A 14956-nucleotide genomic window follows, 5' to 3' on the forward strand; every position below is an offset into this window, starting at 1 on the left:
TGACACTCTAGGTTCACATCGCTGAATCTTTCAGATGTCCAGAGGGGCTTAAGTTAGAGATGTGCAGGGAATCTCCCGTTGACAAAGAGTGCTTTGGCCACACAGACGATGTCTGGACCCGAGTAGGCCAGGCCCACCTCCTCTCGGGTGCAGCCTGCAGGAACCACAGTATGCAAGAGGTTGGGGAAACTGGCGCTTAGAGAGAGCCAGCATTTTGTTGACTCTGTACACTGCCCTATGCTCAGTATTGAGAACATCTTTTGGCATGCAGTGGGAAATTCAGTATTAGTTGAGTGTCCCCAGAGGGACATGATCGGCCATAGAATGCAATATTCATTGTTACAGTATTGATAAAAGATGTTCTTAAGATCCACTTTTAATGTCTTGACATGGTACCATCTGGGCTAATACAGTGTCATCTGGACTCAGCCTCCCACCTCCGTTTTTTCCCCCCAATTTTTCAATATTTTTATTAAGCCCATCAACGACCAACATCCAGAGACTATAAAACCAAGCTCCCACATCTTATAGCCTAGTTCTCCTTCTCGGAGAACCTGGCAAGCTACCGAGAGTTTCCTGCCTGCACAGGAGAGCCTGGTAAGCTCCCCATGGCGTATTTATATGCCAAAGCCAGTAACAATGATGGGTCTCATTCCCCTGACCCTGAAAGAGCCTTCAGTGCGGCACCATTGGGAAGTACGAGTAACGAGAGGCTTCTAAAATCTCAGGGCTAGGACCAATGGAGATGTTACTGAGACCTCTTGAGAAAATCGACGATCAATGATATAATGATGATGATGATGAAATATTTTCAATTAGAGAATAATTATCTTATTATAAATTTTTTCATTTCATTTAATTAATTTTTTATTAAGTCACTGTTAGATAGACTGTTACAGAGTTGTTCATGATTATTTCAATTATACAGTGTTCCAATACTCACCCCTCCACCAGTGTACATTTCACAGCACCGGTGTCCCCAGTTTCCCTCCTGCCAACCCCCAACTCCCCTTCCTCCCCCGACACACACCCAGCCTGCCTCTGTCTCTCTGTCTGTCTATCTATCTATCTATCTATCTATCTATCTATCTATCTATCTATCTATCTATCTCACTTTGTCTCATTTTTGGCATTGTGGTTTGCAGTACAGATACTGAAAAGTTATCATGTATATCCCTTTATCTACTTTCAACACATCTGAGCCCTGTTTGAGAAGTTATTAACTATCGAGGAGATCAAAGTGGAACTCTCTTGCTAGCACTGTCATGGAATTCTTCCATCCCTTGTCTCATTCGCTCTAATCCGATGGGTTTAAACATCCCTTGGATTTCACAGGTACGACTGTAGTTTCAGACAGGTGTAGGCAGGTCCTTGAGACCACGTGGCTGGCTTATGACTGCCCTCAGCTTTGCCCGAGCACCAGACCTTTGCCCATAGTTAGTTTTGCTCCTCAGATGGGTCTTGCAACCAGTAGCGTCAGCCTCAGCGGGTAGATTGTTAATGTGAAGTTGTCAGTTACACTTCAGACTTGTCAGAGATTGAATTTTAAAGCAAATGCTTTGATGCTTTATATCAGAGTTTCTCAATCTTGCCTTTGGGTAGCCCCGAAGGACCCTGGATATTACAAGAGACATTGTGTAAATAGGGGCAAGGCACCACATGAGAATAGGGGACCATCTGGGGGCATAGCTCAGGGGCAGAGCCTTTGACCATAGATCGAGACTAGGTGACCAACCTGGAGAGCTGTTGTAATGAAATTTGTATGATCAGTCACACCAGGAACGTCTTTAAGTGAGAAAGTAAGATTTAATCATTTAACATCAGGATGGTCCACAGCTAGGTTTTCCCCGGAAGTGAGCATGACCACCAAGTACTCTTTATAGCTGTTTTCCTGGCAGTCATGGTAGTGATGAAACAAAGAGAAGAAGGACACATAAATAAGCTTATTTAAGTAGTTACTTTATCACAATACACAAGTTACTTTAAGGGAAGAGGGGCACAGCATGGGCACCATGGAGTGGGGGAGGCTTGTTGCTGGGATTCTTTGTGGTGGATACATTCGGTTTAGGTCCCATCACTGTATCACTGTATCAATGTCATCTTGTTGCTCATAGATTTGCTCCAGTGGGCACCAGTAACTTCTCCATTGTGAGACTTGTTGTTACTGTTTTTAGCATATCAAATATGCCACCGGTAGCTTGCCAGGCTCTGCCATGTGGGCAGGATACTCTCAGTAGCTTGCCAGGCTCTCCGAGAGGGGCGGATAAATCGAACCCGGGTTGGCTGCATGCAAGGCAAACGTCCTTTTTACACTATTTTTTTTCAAGTGTAGAAACTAAGTCATAGAGAAGTTTAATTATTTGTTCAAGGTAAACTTAAAGTATGTGAGTACTGAGACCATCTAAGTCCAGACTCCATTTTTTTCACTCTTTTTACACTATTTTTATGTAAACTCTGTTATTAATAATAAACTGCAAGAAACTAAAATTTCTCTCCATGGGCCACTTATGAGACTGTGTACCACTTTGAAAAACAACGTAGGATACATTGTAAAAATGGTGACAAAGTCCTCCCACCCCATGCCCCCAGCATAGGGTTAAACAGTGTCCATCAACAGGGGGGTTTGTCTCTCCGTCTTTAGAATCTGGACTCCATTCCACGACCTCCTTTACCCACTGCAATGTTTAGCAAATTCGACAGAGCAAATACTTGAAAAGTGCTTCAACTCTTAGACCGTCTCATTTGCAATTCTTGGAATCATGAGACCAGCATGTGAACCAAAATAAATGCTTACTGATTGAAGTCACAAGAGTTTGAGGTAGATTGTTATGCTGTACAAATTCACTGTCTTTTCTATAGTACTTGTTGGCAAAACAGTAATTAATTGTCAAATTTAGTGGATCAGAGTAGAATGGCTTTTGTTTTAGTAAATTTTTTCCTAGTTATTCTTCACTTGAAAACAAATTCCCGGTTTGAGTCTTCCAGAGGGTTTCAATTGACAGGCCCTTTGGGTCCATCCAGTCTATGAAAAATGACAAAAATCTAGTAATGACGTCTCAAATATTTGTTGAGTTTTTGTTTTTATTCCAGTAAGAAAAACTACACCCTTGACTAAAGCTCCATGTTGCTTTAAGATAAGATTGTATCTTAGAGTGTGGCAGCTGTCATTAAAAGTCATGTGCAGTACTCTGGTGGTTTGGAAACAGTTCCATGAGCGTTCTCTTTGTTGAGGGTAAAATTCAACCGTGAATTTCCCCCATCACAAGGAATCCCGTGGAGAATTAACCATAGTCATTCTTTTTAAAAAATGTAAATATTCACCACTCACTGTTTCTTTGAAGAATGTGGGTACGTGTTTTGTCATTTTTGTCATTTTGAAAGAGGAATGTGAATAACTATTTTGTCATTTTGCTAGACTGACAAGTCACTGAAATGCAGCCTTTTCACTTAACTGCTTTAATAAAATATCACTTATGTAGTGTGAAATTCATCCGCTGCAGATCCCTGATGCAGGGACTAGAGAGAAAGCTTAAAGGACCGGGGCTCTTGCTTTGCATGCTGGAGTCCTGGGTGTAGGCCTGGGCACTGCGTGGCCCCCGCACATCACAGAGAATAATTCCTCAGCACTGGTGGGTATGGCCCAAAAATCAAAGAAAAATTTGAAATATGAGTCAAGGATTTTGTTTAGTAAGTATATTTTCGGGGAGGGTTCTCACCCACCCCACTTTGGGGCGCTTCTAGTGAAAACAGCCTGGCATGGAGTCTGGTGGTATGACTGTGGGGGCCTCATTTTATACTCCCATCTGGGAGGAGCAGCCACTGAGATCTCGAGGGTGGCCAATGAGACTGGATCCAGCCCAGCAGCTAATCTCCACTACCCAACCACCGCCATACTCCAGGCCGCTTTCCAAACATATTATAAGACACTTCCTACCCATTTTTCATAATTACCACACCATATTTGATGGAGTTCAGGCAGTAGGCAAAAAGTCATAGAGAGTAATACACACACACGTACATACATACCTCTTGGAGAGCCCATCAAGCTACCGAGAGTATCCTGCCCGCCCGGCAGAGCCTGGTAAGCTCCCCGTGGCATATTCGATATGCCAAAAACAGTAACGATAGGTCTCATTCCCCTGACCTGAAAGACCCTCCAATCGTTGGGAAAGACGAGTAAGGAGAGGCTGCTAAAGTCTCAGGGCTGGGAGGAATAGAGACGTTACTGGTGCCCGCTCCAGTAAATCGACGAACGACGGTATGACAGTGACAGTGACAGAAGTATATTTGCACAGAGTTTTACAACCATCTACCCTAATCTGAACTTTATTATTCTTAAGGGGAAACTTCTACTACAAGCAATCACCCAGCCTATATTCCCTGCTACCCCGCCCTGCACTACTGTCAGGTTTGTTAGATTCGAGAGTCTTTGTACATTTGTCATAGGAGGCACCATACAGAATGCTGGTTTCCATGAACAAATACTTTCAATTGGTTTGCTTTCAGGGGTGCTCCCAAGAAGTGCTCTGGTGGTGTTTAGGGGGCTGCTGTATGGTGCCAAGGGTTTGATTTCAGTTCCTAGCACATGCAAACCATGTACCCTGGAATGCTGAGTATTCTCCCTGTCCTCAATGTTTTTGCTTAACATTTTACCCTCTGGCCTTGGGTGTTTATGCTGTGTTCTCTTTTATAGCTGAATAATATTCTACCATATGGATAGTTGGCGGTTTGTCTAGCCTCCTCAGGGGCTAGACATTGAAACAGTGGACACATTTTGGCTACTATGCTCTGAAAAAGTACATCTAATTATTTTGTGTGGACATATGTTTTCATTTTCCGTGGCACATACTTAGGAGTAGAATTGCCATATGGTTATTCCAAGCTTAGTAGAATTATTGTACGGTAATTCCAAGTTTAATCATTTGAGAAATCATCCCATTGAATACTCTTGGCACTCTTATGAATGAAAAACAGCTTTTGTTTACTCCAGCACTAATAGAATTTGGGAATAGAGGATTGAATTTGTTAATTAAGTTTTCTTCTTTTACAACAAAAAAGATTCTTTGTGAGAGACCAAATATATGCCTAGAGATATCGATATAGATTATAGGGAACTCTACATAGATCCATACATTCAATTGTAAATGTAGTCTTCACTTTACCAAAGATTTCATTTACAACCCTTAGCACCCCAAGTAATATTAGAATACAGGATTTGGTGGGTTGGGGCCTCCATTCAGATACTACTATAACACCCAAATCAGTTACGGTAGCTTGTAGCTAAATAGTTCACGACCAGGCTGAGTAGTTCGTGAAGAGGCTGTTTATACCCTTCACTTCTGTGTAGTTCAGATTTCAGCATTGGCTTTCCCAAATGTTGTGATGTCCTAACTGTACCAAATTAGAAAGGTTTATGAGACAATGCATCAGTTTTATGCCGGAGAGTCATTAGGGAGTTAGAGAAGAAAAGGAAAAAACATGTGTCTAAGTCTTTAAGTCTTCACTAACAAAAAGACTTGGGCAGCACGTGGTTACTCAAAATGAGGAGCCTGTCACAGCAAGCAAGGTCATTAGTCACTGGTTTTTTTTGAAGTTCAGCCTGTCTCACAGCCCCAAGAGGTATAAAACAGTTATATATATAGTTTAACTTTGCAGCTCTTCTTAGACCACTTAATTAATCTTTCTGCAAAGATTTATTGAACACCTCTCTGCTAAACATAGTACAGTGTGCTGAGGATATGCATAATGGTTCTCAATATACCCATAATTCCTTTCATCATGAAATTCACATCTCACATGAACACATCATGACATATGTGACTGTAATATGGAAAATACTGGGAAGAAGCAGCAGCATGAAGACCAAATATAGGTCAGGGAATCTTCATTTAAATAATAACTTAAGTTCTAACTTCCCAGCTCGTGTGTGTGGGAGGGTCTGTGTTTGTGTGGGCGTTGTTTATTTTTTTTGGGGGGTCAGACCCAGTGGTATTCAAGGCTTACTCTTAGCTCTGTGTTCGTGGATCATTCCCGGTGGGCTCGGGGGAACATAATAGAATTCTGGGAATGGAACTAGTTTGGCCATATGCAAGGCAAGTGCCCTATCCACTCTGTCTCTCTGGCCCTGAGTCCTCAGTGTTTTAAAGATGGGAATGATCACAGCTTATCTATTAATATGAGGTTTTTATAATTTTAAGTATAATAGTGCAATATTTGGAGCCTAGTTCATAGTAAATACTCAATCAATGAATAAAGTAAGTGTATTTGATACTACGTTTTCTTTAATTCTATATCATATAAAGAGAATGTTGCTTTCCATAGTGAGTAAAGGATGAATTGGACTATTTTCTTAAGTACAAATGCAATAATCTCATGTTAAAATATTGCATAATGACTCTATGTCGGGTAAAATACAAAGGGATCTTTTCACACCTTTTCAGTATCAGAAATTCAGCATCAGATGAGAAATGTGAATAAACAGCTTTTTAACGCTTACTGTGCCAAAACACACATCAGAACTAGTGAATCTGTGTCCCGACTTCCAATTCTGTGGCAAATCTTTCCTGTCCAGAATTGCTGTTCTTTGAAACACTTTTTTTCATAATCATAGTTCACTAAGAACATTTTTCTGTTAATTTAAAAAAAAAGATTCTTGAAGATTTTAGATACTCTTATTGCTTCATTTTTTCTTGTTTTTATAGGTTAAAGGGTTGAAGAGCAGATTAGTAACATGCTGGTGAGGACACACAAACCCTGTAGTTCAGTGCAGTATTCTCTTATCCATTTAGAAACGAATGTCACTAATTTATTAATGCATCTTTCTCGTGCGGTTTTAAAAGATATTATCGGTTGTGATTTTCAAGTGCAAAAGGCTATTCCTTTCCATGTTAATTCTGTAAGTGCTTTCCATTGATTTCTCTCCGCTCTGTGTCTGCTTGTTTCACAGAGGCTGGCACTGTGAGACGGACTAAGTGGACTTCATTTGCAGCTGGCCCAGAGCCGCCTGGTGAGTACTTTGTACCTTATGGTCGTTACCAGTTGTGCAGTTCTAAAACGTTAGCTGTCAAATTAACCTCTTCTCTCACACTGATACACCGCTTGAAATGTCTCTTAAAACCAAATCACTTGGGGCTGTAGCAGTTGTACAGCTGGTAGGGTGTTTGTCTTGCCTAAAGCTGACCTGGGCTTGATCCCCAGCGTCTCATAGGGTCCCCTGTGCCCTGCCAGGAGTAATTCCTGAGTGCAGAGCCAGGAGTCACCCCTGACATAGCTGGGTGTGCCCCCCCCAAAACAAACACTTCACCTAGAGATGTGGCTTGGTGATAGAGCACATGTGTAGCGGATTGAGGCTTGGTTTGATTCCAAGCACTATAACCATAACAGCAAAACAAATGATTTACAGGTCTTTCTTTGATATGTTGGAACAATAGTCTGGTATCAAGTTTGTTCATCCTGTCCACTTTGGACACTTCACTTTTTTTTTTGTTTTGAGTTTCTCCTTGCTGACCATGGAAGTGTATGTGTTTAGTAAGCATATGATGTGATTTGTTATTTTCTGCAGTTCCTTCTGAAGAGAAATGCGTGTTACATGTTCTTTAATTCTCTGCAGATTAAAGATTTTCCCAAGTGTAAAATATTGCAACTATCAGATAGAATCTACCCTATATGTTTTAGAATTATTTGCAGAGATAATTTAAGTAAAATCTTCCAGTGTATCTTCAAAGTTCCACATTACAGAGCTTTAAAGACATGCTAACCTGGGAATCCAAAGTTTCTTTCTTTTGATAGCCAGCTCGTTTTACTTACAAATTACAACTTGCTCACAGCGGGTAGGACATTTGCCTTGCATGAGGCCTACTTGGGTTCGATTCCTTCATCCCTCTCGGAGGGCCCGGCAAGCTACCAAGAGTATCCCGCCGGCATGGCAGAGCCTGGCAAGCTACCCATGGCATATTCGATATGCTAAAAATAGTAACAACAAATCTCACAATGGAGACGTTACTGATGCCCGCTTGAGCAAATCCATGAACAATGGGGCGACAGTGCTACAGCATAGTGCCCATGCTTCTTTATTCTAGAACGAGAATTTTAGTAAATGTGATTTTTTATTTTCTAACACTCTTTTTCAAGATGTTGCTTTCTAAGTGCTTCTATAAGGTAAAAGAGAAAAAAAGAAAGAAGAAAAGATATAAAATTGGTCTGGGCATCGCATCATGGGATAAGTAATCATTTTTTTTCAGCTGATAGGTGGACCTCAGCTTCCTTGCCTGTCAAACCAGACACCTCATTTCTCCATTCTTTTTGAACCAGGCCTTTGGCCTTTCTGTAAGGGGAGTGAAAAACTGCTGTGCAGCCTGACACTTCTTAAGTGATCAATACTTAATGATCAAACAAGGGTATCAAGAAAGTAGATTTATTACTGAATGTTCCATTCATTTTTAGTAAGGTGCAGTATATTTTACAGCTCTCTAAGGAGGACTCATGGACCATGTCTTAGCAGGCAAGCCAGAGTTGGGGGCTGGGGGAGTCAGTATAATTCTGAAGGAATTTTAAATGAGTATAGACATGACATCCATCTTTATTATGTTTCGGGACTATTTTCTCTGCATAATTGTTGTATTGAACTGGAGTGATAGCACAGCAGGTAGGGCGATTGTCTTGCACATGGCCGACCCATGTTCAATTCCTCCATCCCTCTCAGAGAGCCTGGCAAGTTACCAAGAGTATCCTGCCCGCACGGCAGAGCCTGGCAAGCTACCCATGATATATTTGATATGCTGAAAATATTAACAAGTCTCACAATGGAGACGTTACTGGTGCCCACTCAAGCAAATTGATGAACAACAGGACGACAGTGCTACAATTGTTGTAGCACTCCTTTTCAAAGAGGTCATTTTTCTTTTTTGAGTTTTTGTTTGTTTGTTTGTTTGTTTGTTTGTTTGGGGGCTAGACCGTGCAGTTCTCAGGGCTCACTTCTGGGTTGGTATTCAGGGATCACTCCTGGTGTTGCTCTGGTGACCCTATGTGGTGCCATAGATCAAACTCGGGTTGGCCCTGTGTAAGGGCCTCGGGTTACCCATTGTATTATTTCTCTGGCCCCAATTGTCTTTTTTCATCACCTGTAGCGTAAGTTGTTGCTATGAAATGTTACATGGATGGTGGAAATAGATAGTTGATTAAAGAATCAAACAATAGAAATTACAGCTTAGAAATTCTTTGTCACCAGAGGGATTATGGAGCATTCTTTGAGTTCAGTCCCCAACACCACATGGTCCCCCAGACACCACCCTGAGGACTCTGATTATCTCTGCATTTATACTCCAAATTCTCAAGTATAGAGTTCTTGAGTATATTATACTAAGATTTTAAGAAGGTTGTATGAAAAAACAAATTTAAAAAAAGTCTTTTCATGATGAAAACTGGAATCATGTTAAACCCTTGAACCTGAACTGTTTTATCTCCTTATAATTATCAATCTGCAGTTTTTTTCTTTCTTTTTTTTTTATTGAATCATCCCATGAGCTACAGTTACAAAGCTTTCATGCTTGAGTTTCAGTCATACAATGATCAAATTGTATGATCATCCCTCCACCAGTGCACATTTTCCACCACCAATGTTCCCAGTGTCCCTCCCTCCCATTCCACCTCTCCCCCTGCTTCTATGGCAGACAATTTCCTTCTGACTCTCTCTCTACTTACGGGCATTATGGTTTGCAGTACAGGTAATGAGAGGCCATTTATGTTTGTTCCTTTACCTATTTTCAGCACACATTCCCAATTATGAGAGACACCCCCCCCCCCAACAATCTTTGACTTAGTGATCCCTTCTCTATCCTAACTGCCTTCTCCCCCAACTCATGAGGTGGCTTTCAACTATGGAGCAATCTTCCTGGCCCTTGTCTCTACTGTCCTTGGGTATTAGTCACATATTATGATATTTTATATTCCACAAATGAGTGCAGTCCTTCTATGTCTGTCCCTCTCTTTCTGACTCATTTCATGATATTCGCTATGTCCATCCACTTGTAAGCTTTCCTAACAGCTGTATAATATTCTGTGTAATATTCCACTGTGTGTATGTACCATAGTTTCTTTATTTTTTTTATTAAATTTTAATTTTTTAAAAAATTTTATCACCATGTGGAAAGTTACAGAGCCATAGTTTCTTTTTTTTTAATTTAATTTTATTTTATTAAATCACCGTGTGGAAGATTACAATGCTTTCGGGCTTAGATCTCAGTTATACAATGCTGAAACAACCATCCCTTCACCAGTCCCCATATACCACCACCAAAAAAAAAAAACAACAAAAAAACCACACAGTACACGTCCCATCCCGCCCCCACCCCCTACCTTGTAACTGATAAGTTTCATTTTACATTCTGTTTACTTTGGTTAAATTCAATATTTCAACACAAACCTCACCATTGTTGTTAGGAGTACCCCACTAGATTCAGACCTACTGTGAAGACAAATAAGGTCGCGCGGCCGCGGTACGCGGTTTTGAATTTCTGTACTTTAACAAGAAGTCCAGGGAGATTTCTTCCAGATATTAGATAATTGCAGGCTTGAAAACCCAATCTGTGGTCGTCTTAATATGGCGGCCACCGCGCCCTTCATCCCCGGAGAGAAAGAGGCGAGAGAGAGAAATACCTTTCCCCTCCTGGGCGGGCACGGGGCCGAGGCTTAGTTCTCAGGCTGGAGACATTCTGCGAGGAGTTGCTCACACCGAAAGAGGTTTTGCTGGGTCTGGATTCACGCTTGTACAGCTGCGGAGAGGCCGCACATGTGTGCGGCCCCCGGGATCACATCTCGGCGGTGGAGAGCCATAGTTTCTTTAACCATTCATCTGTTCTTGGACACTCGGGTTGTTTCCAGACTCTGGCTTTTGTGAACAGTGCTGCAGTGAACATACAGATTCAATCTGCAGTTCTGAGTATACTTTAGTTCCAAGTGGTTTTTGTGACTTTTTCAGACCTATTATAACAATGATATGTGCTCAGAAAATATTTTAATGCTTGTGATGTCTTCTGGCATATTTTAGGTCTTGCTTATTTATATCATAATCAAATTAGTGTCTTATCAGTGTTAGACATCAATTTCTAAAGTAAAATGTATTTATATAGAGAGCAAAATGACTATGTTAGTTTGATTTATTCTTTTCTATTTCTAGCTTCAGAATGAGTCTTGGTAGGGAAGAATTTATTAGTCTAGTCAAATTCAAGACTATCTTCAGGTTTCATAAATAGAAAGAAAATAACCTCTTGCTCCTCCCGTCTAGTTGGTAGAGTTACTATTCTTGTTTTTATGGGGCCACATCTCGTGGTATTGGAGTTTGAGAGTGCAGGGTCACCCCTGGCTATGTTCAGCAAGATGTATTATTTTTAAAAAAAATTGCCTTATATTGAATGTGCTTTCTTCCGTTATGAATGACTTCATTTTTATTTGATTAATTACTGATAGTGTACAGAGTAACACATACTTTACAGTGTTCTAAGTCATACATACTTTACAATTTCCTAAACTACAGAGCTATAGTGCCAGATGAGAAGTTCACATTTTCACAGTACCTTCTCTTTCTTTTTATCTCTCCTTTGGAAAGTTACTCTCTTTTGGAAGTTACAGTCTCTCTTGACTTCTTTTATACTTGGGATTATTTATGTAAATTTAACCTGTGTTCTAGGATTGTTGTGATGTTCCTCAGGGGGGGAAAATGATCCTTTTTGCTTATTAAATTAGATAGAATAAATGAAACATTTTAATCTTGATATTATCGAATCTTCTACCCATGGTCCAAAATTCTATTTTGATTTTTTTTTAAGAATCTCCCCATGCATGACAAGAGTCTTTTTTAATAGGGTGTATGGGATGGGGACAGTTGATGGAATATGTTTGATATTTTTTAATACAAAACAGTTCCATAATAAATTTTATAATGGAATTTCATTGACAGCGTCTTTTTTTTGTTTTTGCTTTGGGGCCATACCTGGTACTGTTCAGGAATTACTCTCGTTGGGGCAAGGAGACTATATGGAATGCCAGGGATGGGAATCAGGTTTCCCCACCTTCGAGGAAAACACCCTCTCCAGTCCTAGTCGACAGGCTCTTAAGTTGGGCTATTCAGAAGCCGACCTAAATGATGAGATTTCTGCACAGGTGTTTTATCGAGGCAGTACTCCTAGGAGGAAGTAGCGAATTAGAGAAGGAAAAAGAGGAAGGAAGGAAGCCACAGAGGGGGCTTACTCTCAAAGATTTTGTCTCCATCAGATCCCAAGACACAGCTCTGGAACAAAGTGGCTGCTGAGACTGTGTTCCCTTTGATCGAGGCTTTATTTACCCTGATCTATATCTTTATCCTGCCTTAACCTTGACTAGGAGCAGTTGGGAAGGGGCTGTAGCCTTGGGAGCACTGTAGCGTTTGCATCAACAGGTGAAGCACTTCTAGTCATTGAAGTTACTCATCTTAAGAAATGTGGGGGCTGGAGCACAGCGTGTAGGGGTTTGCCTTGCACACAGCCCACCTGGGTTTGATTCCCAGCATCACATAGGGTCCCCTGAGCACCGCCGGGGTAATTCCTGAGTACAGAGTCAGGAGTGACCCCTGTGCATCGCTGGGTGTGACCCAAAAAGAAAAAAAAAAGAAGTGTGTATTGCTCCTCTTAAAAGCAAAGCACACAGAAGTGTGAAGCAGCTTGTCAAGGATAAATTGTAGGCCATGAAACGGTTCAAAGAGACCCAGTTGGGGCTGGAGCAATAGTACAGCTGGTAGGGCATTTGCCTTGCACGTGGCCCGCCTGAGTTCGATTCCCAGCATCTCATATGGTCCCCCGAGCACCGCCAGGAGTAGTTCCTGAGTGCCTGAGCCAGAAGGAACCCCTGTGCATCGCCGGGTGTGACACAAAACAAACAGACAAACAAACAAACAAACAGAGATACCCAGTGGTATCTGGACAGAATATTGTACCAGAGACATTTGCTTTCTCATTCACTTTCCCATGCCTGCAGGCCCATTTTCCATCCCTTGGGCCCATTTCTAATGCATGTTAAGAACTTTCAGGAGCTGTATCAATTCAGTCTCTTCCCTTGAGAAGGAAATGAACTCCTGCTTCAGATATCTAAGTCCTAAATTATTGCTGATGTGGAAGTAACTTCGGTTATATTCAGAGAGGCTAATTTCTACATACATGGGAGTCAAAAATAAGGTTTGAAATTTCAAAACTCTCCTTAGGTTAATGTCATCATGGTTAATGATTTCAGTGCTCTGGGGAAGCCCCTTCCCACCAACCCCCCAAATCCTCGGAATGATGTTTGCTTGTCAGTTGTTCTTGCCAGAAATTTCCAAATATACTGAGCCTTAAGTTTTCATTCAACACTGCTTTTTCTTTGAAATTTCCTGTCCTATTACTTTTGCCTTTGCCTTTCAAGTATTTTGTTTCAATAGAATTTTGGTGAAAGTAATGTTATTTCTTGTATGCATTCAGTATAATGCAAAAGTGAAATTCAACTGAAATGTCAGGGAACAGCTTATGCAATCTTAAATTTTCAGGTAATCTCATTTAAAAATGAAAAGAAATGGTTTCATGGCCTGGAGACTGGGAAACTCAAGATCACAGTGAAATTAATATTAATCATATAGTTAGTCCTGCAAATTATATTTTTGTCATGTCATCATTTGGTAATAACTAAATAATAAAAATCAGCATTATTAAGTGTTTACCGTTTTCCATCTGGTGTATATTTTATATTTGAAGCAAATACCCTTTCAAACTAGTGTATTTCACATTGTCAGAAGCCTATGCAATACACAAGCTAGCAGCAGGCTATTGAACACTGCAGCTTCAGATTGTTAGAATCAAACTCCAAGAAGAGGCTTACTTCCCTCAAGATAAAGACTCTTTGTTGACATGTCCAAATCTCTTCTCACCTTGATAATTCTATACAGTAAAGAAAAATTGTCCTAAAAAAGGAGCTGATCTGCCTTTGATGAGCCATTGCAGCTTGTAAAGTTGAGCCCTCTAGGCATGCTTGTATTTTTGGATCCTCTAGGCATGGATTTTGATTTAAATCTTTGGGTTTGGTAACTAATGCATCACTGATAACCTTGAAGAGGACAGAGTTCTTGGGGACATATTTGGGAAGACAGTGCATTTTCATTAAAGAGTGAAATGTAGAAATTTTTAAAGAAGAAAAGGAGGATATCCTAGACAGTGGTAAAATTATATACATGTATATGTTTGCTGTCTATAATATATGTTGAGGAAAAGGGTTCCAAAAAGTTTGGGTATTTGCACATAAACTGATGAGATTAGGGTGCTAAATGCACAATAAAAGATTTAGTAGCTATATGAATGCCAGGCTCAAATATTTGGATTTTGTGGGATCTAAAATCAGGCATCATCATGCTTCTGTTTATCTGCTTGAGTTTATTTTAGTTTCTTTTTTCTAATTACTGCGAAGGAAATTACTCCCAAATGCAGTGACTCAAAACACTTCCAATCACTTTTTTTACTTCTTACTTTATTTCTGATGACTCTGTGGTGTAGTTCTGGCTTGGGATCTCCGTAGAGCTGCATTTGGATGGCAGCTGAGGCCGAAAAGGTAAGAGAGCAAAGCGGCTGGTGTCTGATTCATCAGCTCTCTTGTTTCATGCAGTTCCAAGGTGTCCATGTGCTTTCGTTTGGCCTGAGCCCTGTGATTATTTCATCCTAGGTGACAGAAGAAGCTTCACTTGGGGACTTAACCTTGGAACTCATGCTCCATCATTCCCATTTAGTGATTTGGTTCCTCTTGCCTCACCGCCTGCACAACTTCAGGAGGAAAGCAGGGGAGGAGGTTTAAACGCTTACTTCTGAGTGGGTGAAGTGTTCAACCACCTTGTCAGGAGGAAAGGTTGAAAATAGCTTGTGCTGTGAAGGCCATGTTCCCTGCCACCACTCACATCTTACCTCACTTAGCC

The 14956-nt window shown here is 40.8% G+C and overlaps 1 protein-coding gene across 11 annotated transcripts in view; it reads left to right on the forward strand.

Annotated features, from left to right (window-relative positions):
* The window catches only part of PLCB4 (phospholipase C beta 4), a 455945-nt gene that overhangs the window by 157526 nt on the left and 283463 nt on the right, over positions 1 to 14956 (forward strand). For all 11 annotated transcript variants that reach the window (XM_055131101.1, XM_055131100.1, XM_055131094.1 and 8 more), the window contains exon 2: positions 6947 to 7006. The gene's annotated coding sequence lies outside the window, so the exon portion shown is untranslated. The remainder of the gene's footprint in view (positions 1 to 6946; positions 7007 to 14956) is intronic.

The sequence above is a fragment of the Sorex araneus genome, chromosome 3 (genome assembly GCF_027595985.1).
Source record: "Sorex araneus isolate mSorAra2 chromosome 3, mSorAra2.pri, whole genome shotgun sequence".
NCBI classification, from domain to species: Eukaryota; Metazoa; Chordata; class Mammalia; order Eulipotyphla; family Soricidae; genus Sorex; species Sorex araneus.